Source organism: Thunnus maccoyii, chromosome 1, assembly GCF_910596095.1.
Source record: "Thunnus maccoyii chromosome 1, fThuMac1.1, whole genome shotgun sequence".
Taxonomy (NCBI): Eukaryota; Metazoa; Chordata; class Actinopteri; order Scombriformes; family Scombridae; genus Thunnus; species Thunnus maccoyii.
This window is the reverse complement of record NC_056533.1, coordinates 9,571,692-9,589,598: the sequence shown is the minus strand read 5'-3', so window position 1 is coordinate 9,589,598 and position 17,907 is coordinate 9,571,692. Positions and strand designations below refer to the sequence as shown.

At 38.5% G+C, this 17,907-nt stretch overlaps 1 protein-coding gene across 7 annotated transcripts in view; it reads left to right on the top strand.

Annotated features, from left to right (window-relative positions):
- Positions 1-10,406: 10,406 nt before the first annotated feature.
- Positions 10,407-17,907, top strand: part of LOC121892100 (A-kinase anchor protein 13) — a 110,439-nt gene continuing 102,938 nt past the window's right edge. For all 7 annotated transcript variants that reach the window (XM_042405406.1, XM_042405330.1, XM_042405260.1 and 4 more), the window contains exon 1: positions 10,407-10,743. The gene's annotated coding sequence lies outside the window, so the exon portion shown is untranslated. The remainder of the gene's footprint in view (positions 10,744-17,907) is intronic.

Genomic DNA, 17,907 nt, shown 5'->3' with positions numbered 1-17,907 from the left:
TTATGGTAACCTGATTGTTTTTCTAAGTTGCTGAAATGGATAACTGCAGGCCATGTGTGGCCCAGCCAATTTGGAGGGTGATTTTGTATTTACTTAACAATTTAGACAAATGTGTTGTAATGCTACCCCATGTGAATATCGATCCATTAGTTGTATTTTTGGTGTCGGTGTTGCCACTGTGTGTGTGTTGATACGCCAAGTTACTGCAACGTTGAAGAGGGCCCTTTTTAAATGTTTTGTTGATCTGCCGAATGGAGCACATCATCAAGAGATAGATGATAGATGGATTTGCCAAACGGGAATATCTAATGTGTGCTGGTGCCATCGATGGCACACACATTAACATCAGCGGCCCCCCATGATGACGCACCAGCCTACTACAAGTAAGAAGGGGTGGCACTCCATTGTTCTCCAAGCTGCTGTTGACCACAACTGCTGGTAAGGATTAATGTGTTTCATATGTCAATCTATACACTCAGTCTTTTTTCCCCTTTATTTAGTGCAAGATATGTGATTAACATGAATTGAGTGCAGGATTAAAATGAAAACAAACAGGAGAAGCAAAGAGAACCAGACAGTAACCCAAACAAAACAACATGATCAGCATAAAAAATGTAAATAAATAAATAAAATTTTGGCTTAATACTAGATGCACATGGTGTGTGTGTGTGTGTGTGTGTGTGTGTGTGTGTGTGTGTGTGTGTGTGTGTGTGTGTGTGTGTGTGTGTTAGTATGGGTAGGTGTTATGTGTGATTGTGTGTAAGGATACAGAGAGGAGAAAAGAGAAGAGAGAGAGAGAAAAAAAGGAAAGCTGCAGTGTTGTTGGGGGATCTCTGGTTGGGTCTCAGGGTCGAAGGTGCACCAGGGTGAAACCAGGATGAGTCAGGAAAGAATTTTATTTTATTTTTTTCTCTCTCCCTCTCCACTCCTACCTAACCACTTCTTTTTATAGTTTGTTTGCTTGTCTGTCTGTACTCCTCTTTCTCTCCTCCTCCCCCTTCCATGCTCTCATTGCTGCTTTAGGTCGCTCCCAGACCCGTAGGGGGTTGCTGGCCTGTAACAGGTCAGATACCCTCTAGAACAGCCCCCACTCTGATGGGAGGGGTCTGTTCATTTGGGTCCGAGGAGCATCTTTCTATTTGAAGGGGGTTGAACAGGGAATAGGCCCCCAGACACCAAGCTGTCCGAACCAGTCAGGACCCCTGTGCCCCCTCAGCCACCTGGGCTCAGTATGAGGTCGTCCCATGATGCAGAGCTATCCTTTAGAAATGAAAGTAAATAAAATAAGTAAATAAATCAATCAATATATAAATAAAAAAGGAAGATACATAAATATATAATAATAAAGACTAAAAAACAAAAATGGAGGACAAAGTTCAGTAGATGGGTTGTTGTGTCAGTAAGTTGGTGCAGTTTATAGCCTGAGAATGAAGATGTCTGTGTGTTGTTGTGTGTGTTGTCTGGCAGGGAGTAAAAGTTGTGAGCAATGGGTAAATTAAGGTTGGGGATTTGTACAGTGGTGAGGTTATGATGACATTTGAAGAAACTAAAGCAAAATTTCGTGTTCCTAACAAACACTTTTTAAAATATTTGTAAGTGAAAAGTTTTATTGCTGCAGTCCAAAGTCAAAAGTTAACTATACCCCTCCTCTCTACTCTGGAGGAAGCAATTCTAATTATGTGTATAGTTACAGGCAAATTTCATTTTTGTACGACATGTTGGTTTCGAGCTCTACTGAGTGCTATGTAGGCTGGCTGAATGCCTGGAGGGAGGATATGCAGGAGGAGGTTACTTTGGAATATTGGGGTACTGTATGCTTAGAGGCCCATACTGAAAGGGTGAATACAAGGTTATGGCTGTAACAATTTAATTGGCTAATGTGCACATATATAATTCCATTCCAACGACACAAATTTAAGAGAAATATCCCAGACACATGCATTAAATGTGAACAAGAAAAAGGAACATTGTTTGACTATATGTGTGAGTGTGAGGAGATTACAGAGTTTTGGAAGGAGATATCACATGCAATATATAATATGCTGTACATAAATTGTTCATACATATATCCAATTGATCCAATATTTCAAAACAAAAAGAAAGCACCTATTAATATATGCTTGCTCCATGCTAAACGCCTCATAGCTTTATCATGGAAAAATGTAAGTAGGCCGCACTTAGGTCAGCGGCTCGGGGAGATGTCTTCCTACCTGTCAATGGAGAAAATCAGTTATATTTTGAAGGATAAAAAGGAGACCTTTGACTCCGTATGGGAACTATTCATTCTCTTTATGGAAAATATGGATATGTCTGAAGCGCTACAAGGGGCTGGGGAAGAAGGAAATGTTTAAGTGATGAGAGGTTGGGTATAAGCAGAGAGGAGAATAACCTTTCTCTTAATTTAATTTATTTTACTTTGCACCCGTGTATTTTTTGATTTGTACATTTTATCTAGCTATTTTGACACAGTAATGTTTTGTCAATTATGTTTTTCAATATTGTCTTGATGTTTGTCTATTTGTCTTACTATTGTTGAATATAAATGACTACATTTTTTTTTTTTTTTTTTTTAAAAAGATCATCTACTTTCTCTTCCTTTTTTGTCTCACATGATAAAAGTTTCTGTTGCTGAAGTTTCAGTCAGTTATATCTGAAATGTTGTTTAAAAGCCCCTCAGGGTTTCTGTATCACCTACTCAAGTTTCACTTCTTTATCCTCTTTTTTTTAAGTTCCTCATCTTCTCTATGTGGGCAAAAAGTAACCTTAAGATAACAAGGTAGAGGAGACAGCAAACAACAAACTGTGCTGGTACAATTACTGCTGCAAGGTTTTGTATTATTTTGCCTCTGCTGACTGGGCCTTAATGATGTTGTATTTTCTAGGGTTATATTTTTTTTAAACAGTTGTAGAGCATCATGGTGGATCTCAGGGTTGGGGAAAGTGCTGGTCATATCAGTAAGACATGTTATGGGTTATTCTCCCTCACCATCTTTGAGAGGCAGAGAGAGATATGGTCATATACAGCATATTTAAAACCATTAGACAGGTAATACACATAATTATAGATAATATTTCAGCAACAATAAGTCAGACCATCTCTGTTTATTTCCAAACTGTGCTTCTTTTGAATTATCTTTCTGGAGTTGCCGTATCCCCCCTCACCTCCCCCTCATGTTTCCCTCTAATTAAAGAGGAGAGATCTGAGGGAGTTAATCTACTGGGCTTTAGTGAATGGAGGTGGGTTGTTGAGGTGGGTAGGAGGCAACAATCGTTCGATCTTCCCAAATCCCTCTCATTTGGTTGGACACACCAGCCAAGCTTAAGTCACCTGACCTGGTCTCTGGCATGCATCCAGGACTACATGTGTGGATATATATGTGTATTGATACACAAAGACTTAGACGTGAATCTAAAGATATAGAGGTTGGTAAACTTTGACCTTAAATCAGCCATTATGAGGCAAACAAACACCTTCAAGAACTAGGGTCAGTCAGTTTTATTACATTGGATCTGAAGACTGAAAATACTCTGAAAACACACACAGTTTGTGTGATAGTGATTTGCATTGTGGTGTGTGTTTGGAGGACAGTAAATCCCAGCTGATGGGATCAACTGGATTTACTGACCTGCAGAACCACAGACTGACATCTTGTGGACATGACTGGGACTGAAATGATTTATAAATGCTATTTATTACAAAAACAAAACACCATTTGACTTATCTCACAGAGATCTGGTATCTGGCTTCTCATCTTTAACAGGGTAGGTATGAGCATCAGTTCCTCATCTCTCTCTCTTCCTGGAAATGATTCACTTTATGTTTGTTACATTCAGTCCAACATTATTATAAATGTTTGTCCCTCATAAATAGAACACAGTTTTAAGCAAATAGCTAGGTAATAAAAGCTTGTTGCAGCACCATACCTCATCTTGATGCACACTTTAGTGCCAACAGCATCTTTTGGTCACAGTGATACTTCTAATACCTACACAGTTTATGGTTTATAATCAGCAACCATACAAAAACAACATTCTCAGTGCATGGTCCCTTGTTAAGAACAGTAACAAGTCCGACTTTCCTACACTGTCTGTGGCACTCAAGCCTGTTTGTTCCTATTGAAGATGAAAATCCTTAAAAGCAGATCACAAATGTACAGTATTTTCTTTTAAAAGGCTTGGTAGCTTTCTAAAACAGCTGGGCACTGTAGTTTTTAGTAAACATTATGCAAACAGGAGGAAATAGTGTATTTGTTAGGGACTATTTTCAGCATTGTATTGATGCACATTTGGTGTTATACTGAGTATCAACTCAAAAAAAGTGTCTCTGTTTATTGTAATGAAGGAAAATCCGAGCCAGTGCAACAGAATGGCTCACAGATGTGTTTTTAATAGTTTTTGGACAACAATTAAGCTTTATGAGACAGAGGAAAGAAATATATCAGCCTTTGAAAGTAAAGGGAATAGGCGTTCTGAAGATATTTTTGACATGTCACAGGTGTAAATAATAAACTTAACAATGACCAATTTCCATTTAGTTAGTGCATGCTTGGCTCACTGTCACATGACTCAATGGGACATGTAACGGAACAGAGGCATCGTTAATGTTATTAGTAACGCCAGTACTATTCCTACTATGACAGGTCAAAATGTCTGCATGAAACGTCTCTGTGAAAAAGGATAGCATACTTTCTCGTAGGATCAGTTAATTGTTGGTTTTGGTCTTTTTATTGGATTTGTTGACAATAAGAAAAAATACTAGACTTGTCCTTTAACAGGAAAACCCACATTGGCTGTGAGATATAACAGAGCCGGTGTTTATTTACAGGACAGTCTCTGGTATTCAATCCAACCAGCAGAATGACAGCAGCATGGCTGGTATACTGTTATCTGTGCAATTACATCACACAGTATCAAGATCATTCTGAGGCCCCTGTTGAAGCTCTGAGACATATACAAGCTAAGATGAAGAAAATGAGGGACTGCTGGAAAAATCACACATCTTTTGTCAATTTAAAGCTGATAGTTAAAGAGAATCTGTATAAAAGAACTGTTGTACCTGTAGGGCTAGCATGTAAAAGGCTCCTCTAAAACACATGGTGGGTGGTAGTTGAGTGACTGTAATGCTCAGAAAACAGACAGCATCAACCTGGAGGAGGCTTTGATCTTTATGGTGTCAGAACTTTTTACGCTGAACTTGTCAACTTTGCCAAAATCGGAAACTTAACAGAAAAACAGAGTAGGGAAAGTCACGACATCTTAAGTCGTGATCTTTTCAAATTCAAATATTTGCATACAGAGACATTTTTAGCTTTAGACTTGATACATTTCTCAAATAGATGGATTCAGTTGACTCAAAGCTGCACAAACCAATATCAAATCATCAAATTACTGTGTAAATGACAAAACATTTGTACATCATTTGTCCATTCCCTCATCTCCTGTCAATGCCATCCAAAATTATAACAAATCACTATTTCAAAAATAGAAGTGTTTTATGGTCTGGCAATGCTATGGTTAAGGTTTAGGTATGCTCAAAACTGACTTGGTTAGGGTAAGGAAAATAGCACGGTCTAGGCTATAATTTCCTCGTTAGGTTTAGGGTTCTTTGTTGTCATGGTTACGATAATAACCACTGGGTTATGGTTAGGGAACGAATGAATGCCACAAAAACCTTATAAGGTAATAAGATGTCGATTTTGTGTTTACAGCTTATTCAGTTGCCCTCAAGTGACCTAAAAAATGAAGCTGGTAAAGAAAAAAATAAAACAAGAAACAAAACCTCTCTGTTTGTCTCTAAGTTAGCATGGAGGTTTTTTTTGTATATCTTCTCTTTGGCTTCCAAATTGTGGGAATGCAAAATATAGTCATCAGATATACAATCACTTTGTTTCACAGTAATACATTATGTTCACATATGAAAGGAGAGTAACATCTGCTGCTCTTTATGGGCGACTTAACACTCGCAAACAAAAACTCATAAAAGTTATTTTGGAAGTGAGAGTTCCAAGAAGTTGGACATGCAGATAAGCATTTTGATGAGGTTCAAAGTTAATTCTTAATCTTGGAAACAGCAGTTGACAAAGCAATTTCACCTCAAGAGATCTGAGGAAGGTCATGTGATTGAGATGATATGATTTAGTAGCTAATTGACACTCAGGTGAGTCTGTGTTTTGTAAACTGCTGTTTCCAAGGTGAAGAATAAACTTTGAACCTCAACTTTAAAGCCATCATGGATGAGATGTCTTTAGAGTGCCGAGGAGAAATGGAGATTTAAACATCTACAATCCCAGTGACAACTGTGCGATCTATCCACCGATGAAGATCATGTGATATGACTGAGAGCTTCAGAACAATGACTAAATGGACATTAAGGTGAGATGTGGTGTATGTTATGTACATTGTTCATAAATCATCTGAAGAGACAATCAAAGCTTAAGAATGAATTCTTAACTGTCTCCTGAGCAGCAGTAGTGTACAGAGATTGCAGCTGTGTCTTGTAGTTTATTGACACGTTGTATTTTCAGCGTATTGAAGTTCAAATTGTTTCAAACATGTGTCTCTTGCTGCCATTTGGGCTGAAAACATTTCCCAGTGCAGCCTTAAATGAAGAAAAACACCAAAATCCTCACAGCCCGGACCGAGCGGGAAGAAATGTTGACAGTGCTACTGAGAATATGAAGCTTTCCACTGAACTGTGAGACAGTTTACACAGCACTCTGAGGGCACTTCAGCCAAATGATATGCCTCTCACTCCTCTCTCTCCCTCCTCTTGCAACTTGTGTGTTTTTGTCTCTCTATCCAAGTGTTTACTCTGGCTGGGGGGTTTTCAGCGCTATTTCTTCCATCCAAGTCCTCCAACTTACAAAACCTCTTTTTATCGCAGCACAAAGGCAGCTATGTACTTCTTTGTGTCATGCTTGTTTCCTGGTCTCGCCTGTGTTCTGGCAGTCTGCAGACCTCTCCGCTTCAGCATTCCCCCCACGTCCCTCCACTCCTCCTACAGACTGCAATAATGTGTCTAAGTGCAGCTCAGCATGGCGGTGAATGGAGACTCTTTTCAATACCACCTGCCATTTATCTAACCCTCAGCTGGTTACAGGTGGAGGAGAGGGACAAAGCTCCGAGCTCTTGTGAAGGGAGGAAGGCCCAAATGCCTGCTGGGCCTCCGAAACAACCTTTTGGTGCATTCAATCTCACATACAGTGATGGAAACTGTATACCTGGTGTGTTTGTAATACTGTGTCCATAGATGTGATGAGGTGGCAGATGCCAACTTGTTTTGCAGGGATAGCAGAGCTTTAAAGACAGTAATACAGTTTTTCTATATAGTGTATCTTTATAGCTGTAGCTGCTGTAGGATGGGACATTCCAGTCAAAATCATGACATTACTTTTGGGAAAAAAAACACACAAGGGATCAGCATTAAGTATTTCTACAATGTCTAGGTTCTTATGTATATGTGTAATTTAGTCAACCAATGACATAACAGCTTTTGTCCTTTTCAAAACATCAGCATTTTCATTTTTGTGCAAACACAAAAATGGAAAAGTAATAACCTCTGTACCTCAAATGTGCAGAAATTTCATTTCAGTATTACGCTTTTCTAATATGTATTTTATAACCCTCTATCCATCAGGCTTAATGTAAGTCTCTATATAGTCAGCCTGCTGCAGCTGAAGACACAGCACTGCAGAATATACTGTAGGGTATTTATTGTGTTTTTTCTCCTTCAAGCAACACGCATTTATTTGGGAAAGGCAGCAGACAGCAGTGTGATTCATCAGTAATGCTTTTGTCACAGTTATGATCCATAACAGCAGATAAGCAATGCTGAGAGTGAGACAGACTGAAACCAAGATTCTGCATCTCACCCACAAATATTTGTCTGTCTCTGATAGGTCAGTCTGTTTTTACAGGTCACCAGCCATCAGTCTGGACTCCTTGTTAGCTCGTAATATAATCGCAGTAGTTTAAAACATTTTAGGCCATCAAGTTTGCCTCTCTGTTTAACACACAACTCCCCCTCTTTCTCTCTGTCCTCAGGGGCCATTCTGACATTATTAACAGTGATTTCATCTGGAAGTGTGGGCTCACATGCTTGCAAGGCTCAGCTGAAAACCACTGAATGTTTTTTTTTTCATAGCCGCATAATAAAAGCTCTGTTCAATTCATGTCAATCCAGAGACTGTAATCTGTACTCAGGAAAGGAATGATTTTAAACACATCCGTTTTCTGACATCATACATCTGCGTTCTGCATTTTGAATATGTGATGTAATGTACACACGTTAATGAACTGAAATGATTTCTGAAGGAAAATAATCTAAGTGTGTTTGGATATCTAAGGGAAATAATGCTCCTTTTCAGCACCACATTGATTTGCATTCATACATACAGTACCTGTATGCATAGAAACATGATGAATAGTAAGGTTATTCTGAACACTGCATCTTTTATACGTGTGTGTGCAACAAAAATACAAGGTCTAGTCTATTTACAATATTTATGTGGAGGCTTGACACGCATTGAGCAGAACACATTTCACACCAATAAGTTAATGAGAAATAGACAAAAACAGTGCTCATCAGAGGTATGCAATCATTTCTGAATATAAAGGAAACATTTCAGTCAAGTATACGTATTGTATGAGTTGTTTTTCTGTGAGAAAAAACAGGTCTGCTTTTCCAGTGTTGTATGGGTCTGTATCATTAATAAAATCAAGAGGAAATTATAACCTTCAGCTGGTGATTCTCATTAAGCAGCTGTATTTTCAAAGCATTGACATTAATGAACATCCCAATGGCTTTGCAAATGCCTAAAGAGAATGTAGATGCCTTTACTGCAAACCACATCCTTTGATTTCTATACATTTCACTTGCAGATATCATTGCAGAGGGCTTTCTGAGCCAGCAGAGGGCAGTTCAAACCACAGGAGTTTTTTTTTTCTGTGCCTAGAGGGTGACTGACAAAAAGCTGTCATGATGAGACAGCAATCGAATCTTCCTATAGAGCAATACAAACAACTCCTTAATATTTGGACCACTGGACAATCCCAGCAGCTCTGATTCATACTTTAATGACAGTGGTCATAGTTTAGCCACCTCTGACCACTTAACCCAATACATGGACCACAAGATGACACATTACTGACATTACTAACGTTATTATCCTATATGGCATGAAATCCCAGAGGTATGTTATGATATTCCTACAGACACAATGTTGTACTGAATAGTGAATTTACTGAAGCTACAACTGAATGCATTTTAATATTTATATAGTTTTGCTTTACAGTTTTGACATTCCTACAGGATATGATGTACAGTTGTTCTTTCACAATGGAATTACAGTAAGTTGTTATTAGTTATAGTGGATGGGAAAGTGAAGCTGGTGGAAACTGTCTTGTATCTACACCAATATGAAGCTGAAGATAAACAGCACATATAGTTCAGTAATGCAACAACTAAAATTCAACAAAATGTGCAATAACTCCTAACTTAATTCCCTTTTCTGCCTTCCTTATTAATGATAGGGAACATGGTAAAGTCTCTCTCAATGGCACAGCAATTGCAGCTTTTTGTGCTTTGCAAATTTATTTTCAAAATGAAAGCTAGTGGAAGGTCTAGCTCACTACAGGCTCCTCTGGGCATGATGGGATATGGAGTCACAAAACAAATAAGCTATGCTCCAAACGACGTGTTTCTAAGCAATTCAGTGGGATATTTAACACAGCTACAGAAGAAAAACACCAATGTGACTATGCAAACAAGAATAAGTCAGGACAAAGAGGGTCTTGAAAACACATTTTATAATAATTTTAACTTATCTTAATTGCCCAAAGACATCATTCAACTCAATTTCCTGCACCAGTCAGTCAGCCTTGTGGGAGCTTGTTTGAAACTACACACAGGAAGTTTGTGACATTTTGTTGACTTGACTCCACACATGAGGAGTGACCACAAAACTTTCTCCTCATCTAGAAGTCACAATTATAATATGTGACCTCATGTAGTTCATTAAAAAAAACCCACCATAACTTAAGTTATTTAGGGCTACCTCACAGAAGACCAGTGTGTAGAATTCTGTAGCATGTAGTGGAAAAGCCTTTGCAGAAACGGGGTGTAATATTCATAAGTATGTTTTAATTAGTGTAAAATCACCTGAAAATAAGAATTGTCATGTGTCCGTCACTTTAAAATGAGCCCTTTATATCTACATAGGATGCGGGTCCCCTAGCTCGGAGCCCACCATGTTGCACCACCATGTTTCTACAGTAGCCTAGAACGGACAAACCAAACACTGGCTCTACACAGAGCCTTTCGCGTTTTTCGCAAGTTTCGCGGCCACCGTAGGTGTTCCTGCATGCTTGGAAGGGGAGGATGAGGAGAGGTGTACTCAGTTGGCTGCAGTCTGCAGCCTCATCGCTAGATGACACTAAATCTCTCACACTGGTCCTTTAAAGACACCCCAGTGCAAATAGTGCTGATAAGAGCTCTGCTGCTGACTCCGCCTACTGAGTTGTCCTGGGAAACACTAACAACTGTAAGAAAGTGCAGGCAGTTCTCCTGTTTTTGACCGGACACTTTCGTAGGAAAACTACTCCGCCGCTCTTTCTTTTCACCCAGCAGTACAAACCTTTTTAAAGGACATTTTGGCCCAGCTCCAAACACTGTAACTCCATCCATTAGGAGGATTATTATGCGTCCAAAAGCTGCAGCTTCACACTGAGCTCCATCTGCTTGAGGTAAGAGGACTCATTTACAATGTAGCCAGTTACAAACTTACATGAAAGGACTAAACGTTGTATCTTTTCACTGAGTTTTACATTGACAGAAGTTGTTTAATGGCTGCGGGAAGCTGTTTTTTTAACTTGTTGCTTGGTAGCCATGACATCCTCACTCACAGCCTGTTGAGTCAATGTGGGAACTTCTCACGTTTCTGTGAACTCAGCGACTGCGAGGAAGAACACAGACGACCCATAGAAATGTAAAATGATACTACACAAAAGCAGCTAAAGTTTAATACAGGCCATACGCATGCTATAGGAGATTTTAAAACCCCCCACAAAGTATGCTAAATGTTTTAGTTAGCATCTAAAACGCACGTTAAGGCTACAGGAATATTCAATAGGAGATTTAAAAGTACGTAGCATAGCCTCACTGAACGACATATGGAAAAACTATTGTAAAGATACGAAAAAAAGGCATTTAGAACACTTCATTATCGACATGATATCATATTACCTCTTTGTAAAAACCATTTATTGATGCCATTTTGCATAACGAGTCCATTTTCAGCTGTCATTGAAGTATTTCATAAATAATTGTGAGACATTTGACTTGATAATTGCTTACATGAATAATCAATATAAAATGACGTCATAATAATGATGCGATATGAAACTACATTTTACAACAGTAGTGACTTTTTTTTATAATGATAAATACTGATATATGATTATATACTATATTGCCCAGCCTTAAATGAGTGCTGCAGTGATTTAGTGTTGCACTTCCATAAAGTTACAACAGATTAAAAGGAAATGGAAGCAGCATAGGCCAATATATCTGGACTTTTAATGGTGGTGGATTGGTGTCTGTAAAATTTTATTGACAGTATCTCAAATAAAATGTCAATAAGGAACAATAAGATCATTATAAGTCACTTTTGATCAATACAGACTTCAGATCTCTAAAAGGGTTGCAAGAGTTGATTTCACTCCATACTTTTTTCTTGCTAGTGGGAAGATCTGCACACATGTAAGGGAAAAGAGTAGCCTACTAATTCATTTACACTCACTTGACCTCACCCACTCACACATGTGCAAAAGACCAGGCACATAAACATGGCTGCCCTCTGGTTTCCCATGTTGAAACACACCCATAGCTTTGCTCTGAAGTTGCATCATGGACCTCATGACCCTCCAGGGTTGTTGGACCTCATTTAACCAGTGAAAAATAAAGAGGATCCTTTTATTTCACAAGATTGACACACTCATTTTCCATCACAGAAATTTGATGCCTGGACACAGTTTTTTATCACACCACTGACATAATGGCATGACCCCCGTAATCACTGGTTTTGACTCCTCAAACATTTTTTGATAATGATGTATCTCCTTGTGGATGCTTCTCACTGTGGGACTGTCCTGTAAATCTGAGTCAGTGCCTTTTGAATTTAGGTCAAATATTCAACATCTGCATATTTTATTCCAAAGAGGAGGTGACAGTGTAAAAGAAGGGAGTACTTCTTCCTATATAAAGGTGTGTCTGATTTACAATGGCACTTCAGATACTTTGGTTGCGAAATTTTAACTTTTATGTCTTCAGGGAAATATGACCGAGGTCCATAGCAACACACAAATATAAACTGGGATCCTCCCATGACAACTGAGCAGCTGTAACTTCATTGTTGGATTTCAGTGCCTTCCTTATCAGAACTTTGACAGGCATCCGTAGTATGTGCTAAACATTTCCCCAGATAGTCAGCCCAGTGTTTGCATAATTTAACACTAGTGGGTGAAAATCTCAAAAATTCCTACTTTTCAAGACCTAAAAAAAGAACATTTGGGTTTGTTTTTTTTTTAATAACGGCAATGATAGTATCAAGTGCATTTTGAAGGGATGGGTTTCTTTTAAATGAATGCATTCTAATCATATGCAAATTCATATGAAAGTAAGCATTTTAGTGAGTGCAGCAGTAGACGAAGCAGCAGTTCTTATATTGCCAACAGTTCAAAAATCAGCAAATATTCATAAACAGTTATATTTTTATTACATAGCTGAGGCTATCAGCAGAGGACTACACAATGCTTCCAAAAGCTTATTAGTCTGCTCCCTGTGTGTCTCTTCCCAGTCAGAAATATGTATTTAGCTCCAGTACAAGAGACAAATGAAAGAGGACTTGGCCTCACATTTAGAGTACTGTAAATTACCACGAGGATTCTGCTGGCTCCAAGCTGAACCCAGCCAATTTCTCATCTTCACAAACCCCCTAATTTAATGATGATGGAGGATACGCACAGTGTCAGCCTTGTAATTACACTGCATTTACTATAGAATGGAAGCATTAGAGGAAGTCTTACAGGTACTAGTTCATGATGTAGCACCGTCCCAGCGACGGTTTTGTGTGCCTGGGAGGGTGACTGTTGAATTCCCCCACTGATATTCACAATAAAGCCTTGACTTAGTTTTTGTTAAGACTGGAATTGCTGGAATCCTCGTGGCACGCCAAACAAGCAGCCGCACTCACTGTTCCAAAATAGCAGCCATCTCCTCAGCTCGTCCACACTATGTGCCCCGGAGTCATGTCTCTTCTCTCCTTGGAGTTATCAAGAACACTTTGTTGTGAATTGTTGCTGTGCTGATGGTGCTGCAAAGATGTGCCATGATATGCCAGCACTGACTTTCTACAAAAAAATACTGCAGCACCATAGCAGGGAGATGACATAGTTATTAGAAAGACTATCCTGTAACCAGTAGTAGGGCTGTATATAGTGTAAAATGTTTTGTTTACTGGGGCTCATATGATACCTGAGTTTTGGTATGAATACCAAATTGATACCATACAAGAATGACCTGAATAATCTTTTCTAAATATGGTAAAATCTTTTATCGAGTTCTGCTCCGAGAATAAGTAAACAAGATTATGAATCTGAACATTCAGTGCTAGTTTTTTGTGTTTTGCAGTTGTCAATACTCAGATTGGATCTTATAATAATGCATAAACTGTATTCAAACAAAGGTCTGATAATGAAAATTGCATCCAGAAGTGGCCAAACATGTGTTTCAGTCCAATAACATCAAAATGTAATTGCTAGGAGTCTCCATATGGGCAGAAATACACATTTTGCGTGTCGATCCACCAGGAAGCAAACACAAAGCAAACAGCAGACATGGGGGGGTTCAAATACAGCGATGCACAGAGATACTTACCAAATCTGTATTGTCAGGATAGATGTGGTACAAACCAGCTAGGGTATTTACTTTTGGATTTACATGCTGCTGGAGGAAGTTGTGTGAACATTCTGCATTTTGACATTTTATTTCAGTATATATATATACAGGAGATGTTTGTAATTCCTACATGTGAATGTAATCCAGCCACACACAATCTGAATACAAGGTACGTGTAATGCTAGGTATAAAGGCCTCTGAGCCTTTGTCTGTTCACTCAGTGGATGTGAATGCCTGTAGTGTGAAACTTTCATGCTCAGCAATGAGAACAAAAGCCATTGCTGTGGATAGACTTGCCAAACCAATAAAAAATAATGTTGAGATAGCTCATGTGTCAGTACTGTGTGGGGTACTGCTGCTGTTCTGCTTCCTCATACTGTATGAGTGTAATTTACCAGTTCTCAGAATCTGGTGTATGTCTACCAGCGTTATTAAGAGTGAGTGAAACTCTCTTGTAATCATAGTTTTAGATGTTTGCAGTGATGACATTTGAGTCACAGAAACACTGTTTTCCCTTAAAGATAAATACAAAAAAAGCTTGAGTAAATAGTTTAACAGCACTTTCATTTTGACGACATTTCAACACTCCTCAAAAACCCCTCTATTCTGCTACTAAAAACACATTTTTTCGTGTGTCTGTGTGAAATGTCTCAACAACTGTTGGACGGACTATTGGATTTCCATTAAATTTGGTACAGATGTCCTGGGAACCAAGAGGATGAATCCTAATGACTTTGTTGATCCATTGATTTTCTTCTGCACCACCAGCAGGTCAAATTTTTCACTTATCCTGTGAAATATCTCAACATCTGCTGGACTGCCACAAACTTTGTTACACACTTCAGGATGAACTGAAATCACTTAGCTGATTCCTTAATTTTCATCTGGCACCATCATCTGGTTTATATTTAAATTTGTACAGTACTTTGGTTTATGATCAAATACGTGCGAAACAAATGACATTCCTATCAGCCTCAGTTATACTTTCTGTTTAGTGTTATTTAGCGTATATTAGCATGCTAACATGCTAAACTAAGATGGTGAACATAGTAAACATTATACCTGCCTAGCATCAGCATGATAGCATTTTCATTTTGAGCATGTTAGCATGCTAATGTTAACATTTAGCTCAAAGTACCGCTGTGCCTGAGTACCGACTCACAAAACCGCTAGCATGTTTGTAGACTTGTAGTCCCGTTCACCTGTTTCAAAATGTGAGACTGCATTCCTTCAACAACAACGACAACAAAAAAGTAGGTAGTTGCAGTGGTGGAAAGTACATTTATTTAAGAAGTGCACCTTAGTTCAATTATGAGGTACTTATGCTTAGTATTTTCATTTTATGCTACTTTACACTTATACTCCACTAGATTTCTGATTGAAATATTGTAGATTTATTTGTGGCGACTATTGTCACTTGTTAGTTTGCTGTTTAAGAGTTTACATACATTAATATGATAATCTGTTAGGCATTGTCATGGATTAAAAACCCACTGTATACAGGCTACCTAAAGCAGATAAAATTAGCTTCACTGTGACCAACTAACATTAAAGTAATGTTTACATGTTGATGCATCAAAAACAATTATGCAGTAATATAATAATGTAGCACTGAAATGAACCAATCTGCTCTCTAATGAGTACTTTTACTTTTGATATTATAAGTATGTTATGCTGCTAATAATTTTGTACTTTTATTTAAGTAAAGATTTAAATGCAGGACTTTTACTAATATCTTTATATTGGATTGATTATGATTATGAATATTTTTTTCACCACTGGGCAGTATATACTTGTCTTGTACTATACCAGAAAAATAACATGAATATATCATTACGGTCTTGTAAAGTATCCCAAAGCTTCCCTATAATTTAATGGTTGAGGTTGAGCACCTGTTGTTGATCTTATGTGTTTCATAGACATTTCAATCGACACCGAAACATTGTCATCAGCCCTTCTCTCTATATGATCCTAGCATACATAGCACTCTTACTACTGCTGATATTGTTGTCTGATTGATCGATGAAGAAGCAGCTGTAGTGTTCACCTGCACATGCTTCACACATCTTTAAGAACGAAGGAGAATGTGTTTAGAAAGCAGAGGGAGTTGGACCAGTGCAGTTACAGCAGATACCTGACCTGCGGGCTGTAGGCTCCGCCTCTCCCCTCTGACATCAGGGCTTTGATCTGCCTACTGTCTGTGTTAGCACAAAGCCATATTTAGCTCACTTTAATCAGTGTGGTGAGAGCTTGCATGCCTGCTGCTGCTGAGGATACCTGCATAGTGTAAACACACCTGCTCTCTCTGATGGACTTAAAATGAATTTAAAGTGCACCTAAAGGAGACTGCTCGCAGCCGGCATCATCAAATAGACTGTGGGTAAGGTTTCCATTGATGCCTTTATCTGCTGCTTAGTTAGCTGAGACAAACGACAAAGTGCTATTAAAGTTGCTTTGTAGTTTGAGGGGACAGAATTCAGAGAACAATGAAACAAGCATAGCTTTTAGTTTTCAGGAGGTGACTCAGACTAAACAATTTAATTATCATTGATTCTGAAGATTCTCTTCCTTGTTATTGTTTTGATAATATTCCCCAGGCAAAGTCTGACTGTGATGCACCTACTGTGCCTAGCAACGTATGCCTCAGTGTTGACGTTGTTTAATGGTTTTAATAACAACACGTGTGACCAAAGGGCCTACAGTTAAATGAGGTTGTAATTGTGCTGTGCATATGGGAAATTATATACTTTATCTCTGCACACACATTTCCTAGAGTTAGTTGTTTTTTGAAGCTATGAATTAATGCCTGATACATAAAAGACTACATAGATTATTATGAAAGGCCTGATGTGTTTCTGAAAGGGTTTGTATGTTTACATTTCAAATAATTTTATAACAAGTTAGCCTTCATTCAGTTTAACGCAAAATTCCTCCAAATGATAAAAAAAGATGGCCCACTCTTTTACGGTCGAAACCTTCTCATTCAGACACAGGAGAAATAGTTTTCTGTGTAACAGTCTTTTCCACTTTGATATGTTTTTGTTTTGTTTGAAGATATGTTTTTTTCTGCTCACATCTTCACATTAACTTAATTTTTGGTCACATGGCGCCAGGTGTGTGTTCAAAGGTTGTGATAGGTTGATAGATACAGCGACTAGCAGCAGTTAAATTTAGAAATGGACCTACTTAAGCATACATGTTAACCCCTAGTATTAATCTCCAGAGCTCTCAAAGACCATCCATTCATTCATTTCCTGTTTGGGAAATAGAGCGTTCTTTTGGGCTGAGTAGCCTGACATAGACGTTGAATTCAGTAGGAGAAGTGAATAAGTCATGTACATCATGAGCAATTCAGTTCCCAAAACCACTGCAGAGGTATTAGTTTCACACATGTCTGAATCCTGTCCATTTTTGAACAATTTCTAAAGAGACTGAGATGACGTAAATGATTATGCATCATCTAGTTGTGGTGTAACTCTTGGGAAAGACCATGGAGAGGTCACCAGTGCATCCCAGGGTAAACACACACAAACACATGCATATTTGTGGGCAGTTTAGAGTTTCTGATTGACCAAACTTTTATATCTTAACTTCACACACAAGGAACCAGAGCTGATATATAAACTCAGGACCCTTTTGCTGTTAGGTGATCGTACAAACCACAAAGCCACTATGTAGTCACTTTCAAAGATGCGCATGAATATACTTTTATTGCTCTTGTTGCAGCACTGCTTCTTGATGGGGCTCAACTAAAGTTGGTTTGTTAATTGAAATGAACATATGTTTTATGCAGCAGTGTCCCAGCAGTGCACATCAGCCGTGACTGCAGTAGAGGTAATATTAATCTGATCGGGCCTGCTGTGAGACTAAGGTTAACATTGCTAAGGATTCTGCGGGCTAAACCTCTTACCTCCCAAATGGGACTAACAGCCACTTTCCTTTTCTAAAACTCT